This window comes from Pseudorca crassidens, chromosome 6 (genome assembly GCF_039906515.1).
Source record: "Pseudorca crassidens isolate mPseCra1 chromosome 6, mPseCra1.hap1, whole genome shotgun sequence".
Lineage (NCBI taxonomy): Eukaryota > Metazoa > Chordata > Mammalia > Artiodactyla > Delphinidae > Pseudorca > Pseudorca crassidens.
The window spans coordinates 132,655,725-132,669,567 of NC_090301.1; positions in this window are offsets into that span (position 1 = coordinate 132,655,725).

Consider the following 13,843-nt stretch of genomic DNA (forward strand, 5'->3'; position numbering starts at 1 on the left):
AAGACCTGTCCGGCGGCCATTTCGCCACTACACTGAGACCAAGGGTCGCCTTGCGGTTTCCCAGGACGAACGTGGGCTGCAGGATTAGCTCTCCGCCAGAGTTGCAAGAGCCCTGCTTCTCAGGCTAAAATACTCGCTTCCTACCCGGGCGTAGGGGCAGAGGAGAGATGCTGGGCAATAGCAGGGTCTTGCAAGCAGCCCCTGAGAAACCGGGATCCAAGCTTCCAAAGGGAAACGCCTGCTTCTGTATGCAGGGTCACCTAGCCCTGTTAGCAGCAAACCTAAGTCCCTGCAGTACTGGCGCTGCAAAGGGAGACCGTCGCAAGACACTGGGAACTTCGCTGAATAAATTGTTCTTTCAAGGCCTCTAAGTGTGGCTGGTTCCTTAACACAGGGAAGGCCTCAGCCAGGCGTAGTTGGCAATTCCTCTTACGACGACTACCAGTGTAACGTGAGGAATTGTGCTCTTTGCTCAGGTTGGTCCTCACTACGACTTCCTGCTTAACCTAGAGAGGCGGCAAGTGTGAGCTCCCGGAAAGAACGCTGAGCAGAGTGTTCACCTCAATGCAGGTGGCTTTTCCTCACTGAATGCAAGTGGCCCAGCACATGAGACGGGCTCGGACTGCCTTCGTGAGCGTTGGCATGCTGGGGCAACGTAGGTTTCCAAGGAAGAGGACAGCGTGTCGCCTTGGAGTCTACATGCCAAGAAGTGTTACGAAGGGCCTGCACGGCGGCCTGTTTCTCAGCAGGCCGGGAGGAGACGTGCGGTCTTGCGTTCAGCTGCATGGCAAACAGTGCGGACGCCAGAGTTCTGTGAGAGCCGATAGCTCTCCTCGCTCTCCATTTAAGCCCGAAGACGGTGGAGAACTCACGGAAACCGCGGCAGGCAAGACCTTCCCGGCGGCCATTTCGCCACTACACTGAGGCCAAGGGTCGCCTTGCGGTTTCCCAGGACGAATGTGGGCTGCAGGATTAGCTCTCCTCCAGAGTTGCAAGAGCCCTGCTTCTCAGGCTAAAATACTCGCTTCCTACCCGGGCGTAGGGGCAGAGGAGAGATGCTGGGCAATAGCAGGGTCTTGCAAGCAGCCCCTGAGAAACCGGGATCCAAGCTTCCAAAGGGAAACGCCTGCTTCTGTATGCAGGGTCACCTAGCCTAGTTAGCAGCAAACCTAAGTCCCTGCTGTATTGGCCCTGCGAAGGGAGACCGTCGCAAGACACTGGGAACTTCGCTGAATAAAGTTTCCTTTACAGGCGTCTAAGTGTGGCGACTTCCCTAACAGAACGAAGACCTTAGCAAGGCCTACTAGGCAATGCCTCTTACGACGACTACCACTGCAAAGTGAGCAATTGTGCTCTTTGCTCAGTTTGGACCTCACCTCGACATCCTGCTTAACCTAGAGAGGGGGCAATTGTGAGCTCCCGGAAAGAACGCTGAGCAGAGTGTTCACCTCAATGCAGGTGGCTTTTCGTAACCGAATCAAAGTTGCGCAGCACACGAGACTGGTTAGGACTGCCTTCGGTAGCGTTTGGCAAGCTGTGGCAACGTAGGTTTCCAAGGCAGAGGACAGCGTGTCGCCTTGGACTCTGCACGCCAGGAAATGTTAACAAGGGCCTACACGGATGCCTGTTTCTCAGCAGGTCGGGAGGAGACGTGTGGTCTTGCGTGCAGTTGCATGGCAAACAGTGCGGAGGCCAGAGTTCTGTGAGAGCCGACAGCTCTCCTCGCTCTCCATTTAAGCCCGAAGACGGTGGAGAACTCACGGAAACCGCGGCAGGCAAGACCTGTCCGGCGGCCATTTCGCCACTACACTGAGGCCAAGGGTCGCCTTGCGGTTTCCCAGGACGAACGTGGGCTGCAGGATTAGCTCTCCGCCAGAGTTGCAAGAGCCCTGCTTCTCAGGCTAAAATACTCGCTTCCTACACGGGCGTAGGGGCAGAGGAGAGATGCTGGGCAATAGCAGGGTCTTGCAAGCAGCCCCTGAGAAACCGGGATCCAAGCTTCCAAAGGGAAACGCCTGCTTCTGTATGCAGGGTCACCTAGCCCTGTTAGCAGCAAACCTAAGTCCCTGCAGTACTGGCGCTGCAAAGGTTGACCATCGCCAAACAATGGGAACTTCGCTGAATAAATTGTTCTTTCAAGGCCTCTAAGTGTGGCTGGTTCCTTAACACAGGGAAGGCCTCAGCCAGGCGTAGTTGGCAATTCCTCTTACGACGACTACCAGTGTAACGTGAGGAATTGTGCTCTTTGCTCAGGTTGGTCCTCACTACGACTTCCTGCTTAACCTAGAGAGGCGGCAAGTGTGAGCTCCCGGAAAGAACGCTGAGCAGAGTGTTCACCTCAATGCAGGTGGCTTTTCCTCACTGAATGCAAGTGGCCCAGCACATGAGACGGGCTCGGACTGCCTTCGTGAGCGTTGGCATGCTGGGGCAACGTAGGTTTCCAAGGAAGAGGACAGCGTGTCGCCTTGGAGTCTACATGCCAAGAAGTGTTACGAAGGGCCTGCACGGCGGCCTGTTTCTCAGCAGGCCGGGAGGAGACGTGCGGTCTTGGGTTCAGCTCCATGGCAAACAGTTCGGACGCCAGAGTTCTGTGAGAGCTGACAGCTCTCCTCACTCTCCATTTCAGCCCGAAGACGCTGGAGAACGCACGGAAACCGCGGCAGGCAAGACCTGTCCGGCGGCCATTTCGCCACTACACTGAGACCAAGGGTCGCCTTGCGGTTTCCCAGGACGAACGTGGGCTGCAGGATTAGCTCTCCGCCAGAGTTGCAAGAGCCCTGCTTCTCAGGCTAAAATACTCGCTTCCTACCCGGGCGTAGGGGCAGAGGAGAGATGCTGGGCAATAGCAGGGTCTTGCAAGCAGCCCCTGAGAAACCGGGATCCAAGCTTCCAAAGGGAAACGCCTGCTTCTGTATGCAGGGTCACCTAGCCCTGTTAGCAGCAAACCTAAGTCCCTGCAGTACTGGCGCTGCAAAGGGAGACCGTCGCAAGACACTGGGAACTTCGCTGAATAAATTGTTCTTTCAAGGCCTCTAAGTGTGGCTGGTTCCTTAACACAGGGAAGGCCTCAGCCAGGCGTAGTTGGCAATTCCTCTTACGACGACTACCAGTGTAACGTGAGGAATTGTGCTCTTTGCTCAGGTTGGTCCTCACTACGACTTCCTGCTTAACCTAGAGAGGCGGCAAGTGTGAGCTCCCGGAAAGAACGCTGAGCAGAGTGTTCACCTCAATGCAGGTGGCTTTTCCTCACTGAATGCAAGTGGCCCAGCACATGAGACGGGCTCGGACTGCCTTCGTGAGCGTTGGCATGCTGGGGCAACGTAGGTTTCCAAGGAAGAGGACAGCGTGTCGCCTTGGAGTCTACATGCCAAGAAGTGTTACGAAGGGCCTGCACGGCGGCCTGTTTCTCAGCAGGCCGGGAGGAGACGTGCGGTCTTGCGTTCAGCTGCATGGCAAACAGTGCGGACGCCAGAGTTCTGTGAGAGCCGATAGCTCTCCTCGCTCTCCATTTAAGCCCGAAGACGGTGGAGAACTCACGGAAACCGCGGCAGGCAAGACCTTCCCGGCGGCCATTTCGCCACTACACTGAGGCCAAGGGTCGCCTTGCGGTTTCCCAGGACGAATGTGGGCTGCAGGATTAGCTCTCCTCCAGAGTTGCAAGAGCCCTGCTTCTCAGGCTAAAATACTCGCTTCCTACCCGGGCGTAGGGGCAGAGGAGAGATGCTGGGCAATAGCAGGGTCTTGCAAGCAGCCCCTGAGAAACCGGGATCCAAGCTTCCAAAGGGAAACGCCTGCTTCTGTATGCAGGGTCACCTAGCCTAGTTAGCAGCAAACCTAAGTCCCTGCTGTATTGGCCCTGCGAAGGGAGACCGTCGCAAGACACTGGGAACTTCGCTGAATAAAGTTTCCTTTACAGGCGTCTAAGTGTGGCGACTTCCCTAACAGAACGAAGACCTTAGCAAGGCCTAGTAGGCAATGCCTCTTACGACGACTACCACTGCAAAGTGAGCAATTGTGCTCTTTGCTCAGTTTGGACCTCACCTCGACATCCTGCTTAACCTAGAGAGGGGGCAATTGTGAGCTCCCGGAAAGAACGCTGAGCAGAGTGTTCACCTCAATGCAGGTGGCTTTTCGTAACCGAATCAAAGTTGCGCAGCACACGAGACTGGTTAGGACTGCCTTCGGTAGCGTTTGGCAAGCTGTGGCAACGTAGGTTTCCAAGGCAGAGGACAGCGTGTCGCCTTGGACTCTGCACGCCAGGAAATGTTAACAAGGGCCTACACGGATGCCTGTTTCTCAGCAGGTCGGGAGGAGACGTGTGGTCTTGCGTGCAGTTGCATGGCAAACAGTGCGGAGGCCAGAGTTCTGTGAGAGCCGACAGCTCTCCTCGCTCTCCATTTAAGCCCGAAGACGGTGGAGAACTCACGGAAACCGCGGCAGGCAAGACCTGTCCGGCGGCCATTTCGCCACTACACTGAGGCCAAGGGTCGCCTTGCGGTTTCCCAGGACGAACGTGGGCTGCAGGATTAGCTCTCCGCCAGAGTTGCAAGAGCCCTGCTTCTCAGGCTAAAATACTCGCTTCCTACACGGGCGTAGGGGCAGAGGAGAGATGCTGGGCAATAGCAGGGTCTTGCAAGCAGCCCCTGAGAAACCGGGATCCAAGCTTCCAAAGGGAAACGCCTGCTTCTGTATGCAGGGTCACCTAGCCCTGTTAGCAGCAAACCTAAGTCCCTGCAGTACTGGCGCTGCAAAGGTTGACCATCGCCAAACAATGGGAACTTCGCTGAATAAATTGTTCTTTCAAGGCCTCTAAGTGTGGCTGGTTCCTTAACACAGGGAAGGCCTCAGCCAGGCGTAGTTGGCAATTCCTCTTACGACGACTACCAGTGTAACGTGAGGAATTGTGCTCTTTGCTCAGGTTGGTCCTCACTACGACTTCCTGCTTAACCTAGAGAGGCGGCAAGTGTGAGCTCCCGGAAAGAACGCTGAGCAGAGTGTTCACCTCAATGCAGGTGGCTTTTCCTCACTGAATGCAAGTGGCCCAGCACATGAGACGGGCTCGGACTGCCTTCGTGAGCGTTGGCATGCTGGGGCAACGTAGGTTTCCAAGGAAGAGGACAGCGTGTCGCCTTGGAGTCTACATGCCAAGAAGTGTTACGAAGGGCCTGCACGGCGGCCTGTTTCTCAGCAGGCCGGGAGGAGACGTGCGGTCTTGGGTTCAGCTGCATGGCAAACAGTTCGGACGCCAGAGTTCTGTGAGAGCCGACAGCTCTCCTCGCTCTCCATTTCAGCCCGAAGACGCTGGAGAACTCACGGAAACCGCGGCAGGCAAGACCTGTCCGGCGGCCATTTCGCCACTACACTGAGGCCAAGGGTCACCTTGCGGTTTCCCAGGACGAACGTGGGCTGCAGGATTAGCTCTCCGCCAGAGTTGCAAGAGCCCTGCTTCTCAGGCTAAAATACTCGCTTCCTACACGGGCGTAGGGGCAGAGGAGAGATGCTGGGCAATAGCAGGGTCTTGCAAGCAGCCCCTGAGAAACCGGGATCCAAGCTTCCAAAGGGAAACGCCTGCTTCTGTATGCAGGGTCACCTAGCCCTGTTAGCAGCAAACCTAAGTCCCTGCAGTACTGGCGCTGCAAAGGTTGACCATCGCCAAACAATGGGAACTTCGCTGAATAAATTGTTCTTTCAAGGCCTCTAAGTGTGGCTGGTTCCTTAACACAGGGAAGGCCTCAGCCAGGCGTAGTTGGCAATTCCTCTTACGACGACTACCAGTGTAACGTGAGGAATTGTGCTCTTTGCTCAGGTTGGTCCTCACTACGACTTCCTGCTTAACCTAGAGAGGCGGCAAGTGTGAGCTCCCGGAAAGAACGCTGAGCAGAGTGTTCACCTCAATGCAGGTGGCTTTTCCTCACTGAATGCAAGTGGCCCAGCACATGAGACGGGCTCAGACTGCCTTCGTGAGCGTTGGCATGCTGGGGCAACGTAGGTTTCCAAGGAAGAGGACAGCGTGTCGCCTTGGAGTCTACATGCCAAGAAGTGTTACGAAGGGCCTGCACGGCGGCCTGTTTCTCAGCAGGCCGGGAGGAGACGTGCGGTCTTGCGTTCAGCTGCATGGCAAACAGTGTGGACGCCAGAGTTCTGTGAGAGCCGACAGCTCTCCTCGCTCTCCATTTAAGCCCGAAGACGGTGGAGAACTCACGGAAACCGCGGCAGGCAAGACCTGTCCGGCGGCCATTTCGCCACTACACTGAGGCCAAGGGTCGCCTTGCGGTTTCCCAGGACGAACGTGGGCTGCAGGATTAGCTCTCCGCCAGAGTTGCAAGAGCCCTGCTTCTCAGGCTAAAATACTCGCTTCCTACCCGGGCGTAGGGGCAGAGGAGAGATGCTGGGCAATAGCAGGGTCTTGCAAGCAGCCCCTGAGAAACCGGGATCCAAGCTTCCAAAGGGAAACGCCTGCTTCTGTATGCAGGGTCACCTAGCCCTGTTAGCAGCAAACCTAAGTCCCTGCAGTACTGGCGCTGCAAAGGGAGACCGTCGCAAGACACTGGGAACTTCGCTGAATAAATTGTTCTTTCAAGGCCTCTAAGTGTGGCTGGTTCCTTAACACAGGGAAGGCCTCAGCCAGGCGTAGTTGGCAATTCCTCTTATGAGGACTACCAGTGTAACGTGAGGAATTGTGCTCTTTGCTCAGGTTGGTCCTCACTACGACTTCCTGCTTAACCTAGAGAGGCGGCAAGTGTGAGCTCCCGGAAAGAACGCTGAGCAGAGTGTTCACCTCAATGCAGGTGGCTTTTCCTCACTGAATGCAAGTGGCCCAGCACATGAGACGGGCTCGGACTGCCTTCGTGAGCGTTGGCATGCTGGGGCAACGTAGGTTTCCAAGGAAGAGGACAGCGTTTCGCCTTGGAGTCTACATGCCAAGAAGTGTTACGAAGGGCCTGCACGGCGGCCTGTTTCTCAGCAGGCCGGGAGGAGACGTGCGGTCTTGGGTTCAGCTGCATGGCAAACAGTTCGGACGCCAGAGTTCTGTGAGAGCCGACAGCTCTCCTCGCTCTCCATTTCAGCCCGAAGACGCTGGAGAACTCACGGAAACCGCGGCAGGCAAGACCTGTCCGGCGGCCATTTCGCCACTACACTGAGACCAAGGGTCGCCTTGCGGTTTCCCAGGACGAACGTGGGCTGCAGGATTAGCTCTCCGCCAGAGTTGCAAGAGCCCTGCTTCTCAGGCTAAAATACTCGCTTCCTACCCGGGCGTAGGGGCAGAGGAGAGATGCTGGGCAATAGCAGGGTCTTGCAAGCAGCCCCTGAGAAACCGGGATCCAAGCTTCCAAAGGGAAACGCCTGCTTCTGTATGCAGGGTCACCTAGCCCTGTTAGCAGCAAACCTAAGTCCCTGCAGTACTGGCGCTGCAAAGGGAGACCGTCGCAAGACACTGGGAACTTCGCTGAATAAATTGTTCTTTCAAGGCCTCTAAGTGTGGCTGGTTCCTTAACACAGGGAAGGCCTCAGCCAGGCGTAGTTGGCAATTCCTCTTACGACGACTACCAGTGTAACGTGAGGAATTGTGCTCTTTGCTCAGGTTGGTCCTCACTACGACTTCCTGCTTAACCTAGAGAGGCGGCAAGTGTGAGCTCCCGGAAAGAACGCTGAGCAGAGTGTTCACCTCAATGCAGGTGGCTTTTCCTCACTGAATGCAAGTGGCCCAGCACATGAGACGGGCTCGGACTGCCTTCGTGAGCGTTGGCATGCTGGGGCAACGTAGGTTTCCAAGGAAGAGGACAGCGTGTCGCCTTGGAGTCTACATGCCAAGAAGTGTTACGAAGGGCCTGCACGGCGGCCTGTTTCTCAGCAGGCCGGGAGGAGACGTGCGGTCTTGCGTTCAGCTGCATGGCAAACAGTGCGGACGCCAGAGTTCTGTGAGAGCCGACAGCTCTCCTCGCTCTCCATTTAAGCCCGAAGACGGTGGAGAACTCACGGAAACCGCGGCAGGCAAGACCTTCCCGGCGGCCATTTCGCCACTACACTGAGGCCAAGGGTCGCCTTGCGGTTTCCCAGGACGAATGTGGGCTGCAGGATTAGCTCTCCTCCAGAGTTGCAAGAGCCCTGCTTCTCAGGCTAAAATACTCGCTTGCTACCCGGGCGTAGGGGCAGAGGAGAGATGCTGGGCAATAGCAGGGTCTTGCAAGCAGCCCCTGAGAAACCGGGATCCAAGCTTCCAAAGGGAAACGCCTGCTTCTGTATGCAGGGTCACCTAGCCTAGTTAGCAGCAAACCTAAGTCCCTGCTGTATTGGCCCTGCGAAGGGAGACCGTCGCAAGACACTGGGAACTTCGCTGAATAAAGTTTCCTTTACAGGCGTCTAAGTGTGGCGACTTCCCTAACAGAACGAAGACCTTAGCAAGGCCTAGTAGGCAATGCCTCTTACGACGACTACCACTGCAAAGTGAGCAATTGTGCTCTTTGCTCAGTTTGGACCTCACCTCGACATCCTGCTTAACCTAGAGAGGGGGCAATTGTGAGCTCCCGGAAAGAACGCTGAGCAGAGTGTTCACCTCAATGCAGGTGGCTTTTCGTAACCGAATCAAAGTTGCGCAGCACACGAGACTGGTTAGGACTGCCTTCGGTAGCGTTTGGCAAGCTGTGGCAACGTAGGTTTCCAAGGCAGAGGACAGCGTGTCGCCTTGGACTCTGCACGCCAGGAAATGTTAACAAGGGCCTACACGGATGCCTGTTTCTCAGCAGGTCGGGAGGAGACGTGTGGTCTTGCGTGCAGTTGCATGGCAAACAGTGCGGAGGCCAGAGTTCTGTGAGAGCCGACAGCTCTCCTCGCTCTCCATTTAAGCCCAAAGACGGTGGAGAACTCACGGAAACCGCGGCAGGCAAGACCTGTCCGGCGGCCATTTCGCCACTACACTGAGGCCAAGGGTCGCCTTGCGGTTTCCCAGGACGAACGTGGGCTGCAGGATTAGCTCTCCGCCAGAGTTGCAAGAGCCCTGCTTCTCAGGCTAAAATACTCGCTTCCTACACGGGCGTAGGGGCAGAGGAGAGATGCTGGGCAATAGCAGGGTCTTGCAAGCAGGCCCTGAGAAACCGGGATCCAAGCTTCCAAAGGGAAACGCCTGCTTCTGTATGCAGGGTCACCTAGCCCTGTTAGCAGCAAACCTAAGTCCCTGCAGTACTGGCGCTGCAAAGGTTGACCATCGCCAAACAATGGGAACTTCGCTGAATAAATTGTTCTTTCAAGGCCTCTAAGTGTGGCTGGTTCCTTAACACAGGGAAGGCCTCAGCCAGGCGTAGTTGGCAATTCCTCTTACGACGACTACCAGTGTAACGTGAGGAATTGTGCTCTTTGCTCAGGTTGGTCCTCACTACGACTTCCTGCTTAACCTAGAGAGGCGGCAAGTGTGAGCTCCCGGAAAGAACGCTGAGCAGAGTGTTCACCTCAATGCAGGTGGCTTTTCCTCACTGAATGCAAGTGGCCCAGCACATGAGACGGGCTCGGACTGCCTTCGTGAGCGTTGGCATGCTGGGGCAACGTAGGTTTCCAAGGAAGAGGACAGCGTGTCGCCTTGGAGTCTACATGCCAAGAAGTGTTACGAAGGGCCTGCACGGCGGCCTGTTTCTCAGCAGGCCGGGAGGAGACGTGCGGTCTTGGGTTCAGCTGCATGGCAAACAGTTCGGACGCCAGAGTTCTGTGAGAGCCGACAGCTCTCCTCGCTCTCCATTTCAGCCCGAAGACGCTGGAGAACTCACGGAAACCGCGGCAGGCAAGACCTGTCCGGCGGCCATTTCGCCACTACACTGAGGCCAAGGGTCGCCTTGCGGTTTCCCAGGACGAACGTGGGCTGCAGGATTAGCTCTCCGCCAGAGTTGCAAGAGCCCTGCTTCTCAGGCTAAAATACTCGCTTCCTACACGGGCGTAGGGGCAGAGGAGAGATGCTGGGCAATAGCAGGGTCTTGCAAGCAGCCCCTGAGAAACCGGGATCCAAGCTTCCAAAGGGAAACGCCTGCTTCTGTATGCAGGGTCACCTAGCCCTGTTAGCAGCAAACCTAAGTCCCTGCAGTACTGGCGCTGCAAAGGGAGACCGTCGCAAGACACTGGGAACTTCGCTGAATAAATTGTTCTTTCAAGGCCTCTAAGTGTGGCTGGTTCCTTAACACAGGGAAGGCCTCAGCCAGGCGTAGTTGGCAATTCCTCTTATGAGGACTACCAGTGTAACGTGAGGAATTGTGCTCTTTGCTCAGGTTGGTCCTCACTACGACTTCCTGCTTAACCTAGAGAGGCGGCAAGTGTGAGCTCCCGGAAAGAACGCTGAGCAGAGTGTTCACCTCAATGCAGGTGGCTTTTCCTCACTGAATGCAAGTGGCCCAGCACATGAGACGGGCTCGGACTGCCTTCGTGAGCGTTGGCATGCTGGGGCAACGTAGGTTTCCAAGGAAGAGGACAGCGTGTCGCCTTGGAGTCTACATGCCAAGAAGTGTTACGAAGGGCCTGCACGGCGGCCTGTTTCTCAGCAGGCCGGGAGGAGACGTGCGGTCTTGGGTTCAGCTGCATGGCAAACAGTTCGGACGCCAGAGTTCTGTGAGAGCCGACAGCTCTCCTCGCTCTCCATTTCAGCCCGAAGACGCTGGAGAACTCACGGAAACCGCGGCAGGCAAGACCTGTCCGGCGGCCATTTCGCCACTACACTGAGACCAAGGGTCGCCTTGCGGTTTCCCAGGACGAACGTGGGCTGCAGGATTAGCTCTCCGCCAGAGTTGCAAGAGCCCTGCTTCTCAGGCTAAAATACTCGCTTCCTACCCGGGCGTAGGGGCAGAGGAGAGATGCTGGGCAATAGCAGGGTCTTGCAAGCAGCCCCTGAGAAAACGGGATCCAAGCTTCCAAAGGGAAACGCCTGCTTCTGTATGCAGGGTCACCTAGCCCTGTTAGCAGCAAACCTAAGTCCCTGCAGTACTGGCGCTGCAAAGGGAGACCGTCGCAAGACACTGGGAACTTCGCTGAATAAATTGTTCTTTCAAGGCCTCTAAGTGTGGCTGGTTCCTTAACACAGGGAAGGCCTCAGCCAGGCGTAGTTGGCAATTCCTCTTACGACGACTACCAGTGTAACGTGAGGAATTGTGCTCTTTGCTCAGGTTGGTCCTCACTACGACTTCCTGCTTAACCTAGAGAGGCGGCAAGTGTGAGCTCCCGGAAAGAACGCTGAGCAGAGTGTTCACCTCAATGCAGGTGGCTTTTCCTCACTGAATGCAAGTGGCCCAGCACATGAGACGGGCTCGGACTGCCTTCGTGAGCGTTGGCATGCTGGGGCAACGTAGGTTTCCAAGGAAGAGGACAGCGTGTCGCCTTGGAGTCTACATGCCAAGAAGTGTTACGAAGGGCCTGCACGGCGGCCTGTTTCTCAGCAGGCCGGGAGGAGACGTGCGGTCTTGCGTTCAGCTGCATGGCAAACAGTGCGGACGCCAGAGTTCTGTGAGAGCCGACAGCTCTCCTCGCTCTCCATTTAAGCCCGAAGACGGTGGAGAACTCACGGAAACCGCGGCAGGCAAGACCTTCCCGGCGGCCATTTCGCCACTACACTGAGGCCAAGGGTCGCCTTGCGGTTTCCCAGGACGAATGTGGGCTGCAGGATTAGCTCTCCTCCAGAGTTGCAAGAGCCCTGCTTCTCAGGCTAAAATACTCGCTTCCTACCCGGGCGTAGGGGCAGAGGAGAGATGCTGGGCAATAGCAGGGTCTTGCAAGCAGCCCCTGAGAAACCGGGATCCAAGCTTCCAAAGGGAAACGCCTGCTTCTGTATGCAGGGTCACCTAGCCTAGTTAGCAGCAAACCTAAGTCCCTGCTGTATTGGCCCTGCGAAGGGAGACCGTCGCAAGACACTGGGAACTTCGCTGAATAAAGTTTCCTTTACAGGCGTCTAAGTGTGGCGACTTCCCTAACAGAACGAAGACCTTAGCAAGGCCTAGTAGGCAATGCCTCTTACGACGACTACCACTGCAAAGTGAGCAATTGTGCTCTTTGCTCAGTTTGGACCTCACCTCGACATCCTGCTTAACCTAGAGAGGGGGCAATTGTGAGCTCCCGGAAAGAACGCTGAGCAGAGTGTTCACCTCAATGCAGGTGGCTTTTCGTAACCGAATCAAAGTTGCGCAGCACACGAGACTGGTTAGGACTGCCTTCGGAAGCGTTTGGCAAGCTGTGGCAACGTAGGTTTCCAAGGCAGAGGACAGCGTGTCGCCTTGGACTCTGCACGCCAGGAAATGTTAACAAGGGCCTACACGGATGCCTGTTTCTCAGCAGGTCGGGAGGAGACGTGTGGTCTTGCGTGCAGTTGCATGGCAAACAGTGTGGAGGCCAGAGTTCTGTGAGCCGACAGCTCTCCTCGCTCTCCATTTAAGCCCGAAGACGGTGGAGAACTCACGGAAACCGCGGCAGGCAAGACCTGTCCGGCGGCCATTTCGCCACTACACTGAGGCCAAGCGTCGCCTTGCGGTTTCCCAGGACGAACGTGGGCTGCAGGATTAGCTCTCCGCCAGAGTTGCAAGAGCCCTGCTTCTCAGGCTAAAATACTCGCTTCCTACCCGGGCGTAGGAGCAGAGGAGAGATGCTGGGCAATAGCAGGGTCTTGCAAGCAGCCCCTGAGAAACCGGGATCCAAGCTTCCAAAGGGAAACGCCTGCTTCTGTATGCAGGGTCACCTAGCCCTGTTAGCAGCAAACCTAAGTCCCTGCAGTACTGGCGCTGCAAAGGTTGACCATCGCCAAACAATGGGAACTTCGCTGAATAAATTGTTCTTTCAAGGCCTCTAAGTGTGGCTGGTTCCTTAACACAGGGAAGGCCTCAGCCAGGCGTAGTTGGCAATTCCTCTTATGACGACTACCAGTGTAACGTGAGGAATTGTGCTCTTTGCTCAGGTTGGTCCTCACTACGACTTCCTGCTTAACCTAGAGAGGCGGCAAGTGTGAGCTCCCGGAAAGAACGCTGAGCAGAGTGTTCACCTCAATGCAGGTAGCTTTTCCTCACTGAATGCAAGTGGCCCAGCACATGAGACGGGCTCGGACTGCCTTCGTGAGCGTTGGCATGCTGGGGCAACGTAGGTTTCCAAGGAAGAGGACAGCGTGTCGCCTTGGAGTCTACATGCCAAGAAGTGTTACGAAGGGCCTGCACGGCGGCCTGTTTCTCAGCAGGCCGGGAGGAGACGTGCGGTCTTGGGTTCAGCTGCATGGCAAACAGTTCGGACGCCAGAGTTCTGTGAGAGCCGACAGCTCTCCTCGCTCTCCATTTAAGCCCGAAGACGGTGGAGAACTCACGGAAACCGCGGCAGGCAAGACCTGTCCGGCGGCCATTTCGCCACTACACTGAGGCCAAGGGTCGCCTTGCGGTTTCCCAGGACGAACGTGGGCTGCAGGATTAGCTCTCCGCCAGAGTTGCAAGAGCCCTGCTTCTCAGGCTAAAATACTCGCTTCCTACACGGGCGTAGGGGCAGAGGAGAGATGCTGGGCAATAGCAGGGTCTTGCAAGCAGCCCCTGAGAAACCGGGATCCAAGCTTCCAAAGGGAAACGCCTGCTTCTGTATGCAGGGTCACCTAGCCTAGTTAGCAGCAAACCTAAGTCCCTGCTGTATTGGCCCTGCGAAGGGAGACCGTCGCAAGACACTGGGAACTTCGCTGAATAAAGTTTCCTTTACAGGCGTCTAAGTGTGGCGACTTCCCTAACAGAACGAAGACCTTAGCAAGGCCTAGTAGGCAATGCCTCTTACGACGACTACCACTGCAAAGTGAGCAATTGTGCTCTTTGCTCAGTTTGGACCTCACCTCGACATCCTGCTTAACCTAGAGAGGGGGCAA